Here is a 1055-nt window from a genome sequence, read left to right as displayed (position 1 = left end):
TCCTTTATTGTATAAGATTGTTTTGGCTATCCTGGGTTTTTTGTTTTTCCATATAAAGTTGATTATTGTCTTCTCCAGATCTGTGAAGAATTTTGATGGGATTTTGATGGGGATTGCATTGAATCTATAGATTGCTTTTGGTAGAATTGCCATTTTTACTATGTTGATCCTCCCAATCCAAGAGCAAGGGAGATCCTTCCATTTTCTGGCGTCCTCTTCTATTTCTTTCTTCAAAGACTTAAAGTTCTTGTCAAATAGCTCTTTCACTTCCTTGGTCAGGGTTACCCCAAGATATTTTATGCTCTTTGTGGCTATCGTGAAAGGTGATGCTTCTGTGATTTCCCTGTATGTTTCCTTATCCTTAGTGTATAGTGTATAGATTTCCCTCTCTGTTTCCTTATCCTTAGTGTATAGTGTATAGATTTTAGTGGGATGGCTTTGAGTTTCTCTCCGTTTAGTTTGATGTTAGCTGTCGGTTTGATATAAATAGCTTTTATTATATTTCATGTATTTATTTCTTGTGTTTAACTAAGTTTTGAAGTCATTCTTCATTTCTAGAAATTTAGAGCTCAAAATTACTATTCAAAAAGTACTCTGGTCTCTGAGCATAAATTATTGTCATAGCTACATGTTTTTGTGCACAAAGTCCTGTATATGATCCCTAGCTATGAGAAAAACAAAGCCAAAAGAACCTAAGCATCATAGATCACTGATGCAGTCATTGGTTAGATAAGACAGAATCTTTCCTTTTTCTTAAAACCAAATTCTTAGAAAATATTCCTTGGATAATTTGCTGTCCTTTAACTCAGAGTAAATTATACCTTTCTCTGAAAAAAATGTTGTACATAAGTCTAAACCTGAAATTTTCAGTAGGGTCTAATGGAGTATATCCTTAAAATAAAAAGTTTGAATAAATATGTAGCTACATACATGTATGCATATATTAAATATTTAGCCAAGAGAATAACTTGTATTTTCCTTACTTAGTACTGTAACATGAGGGCTGACTTGTTGGGGTTTATGTCCTGCCCAGTTACCCACAGCTGGCAAGCCCC

The sequence above is a fragment of the Alexandromys fortis genome, unplaced genomic scaffold, assembly GCF_014885135.2.
Source record: "Alexandromys fortis isolate MF-2015 unplaced genomic scaffold, M_Fortis_MF-2015_v1.1 scaffold_591, whole genome shotgun sequence".
In the NCBI taxonomy this organism is placed as follows: domain Eukaryota; kingdom Metazoa; phylum Chordata; class Mammalia; order Rodentia; family Cricetidae; genus Alexandromys; species Alexandromys fortis.
This window is presented reverse-complemented; position numbering follows the sequence as displayed.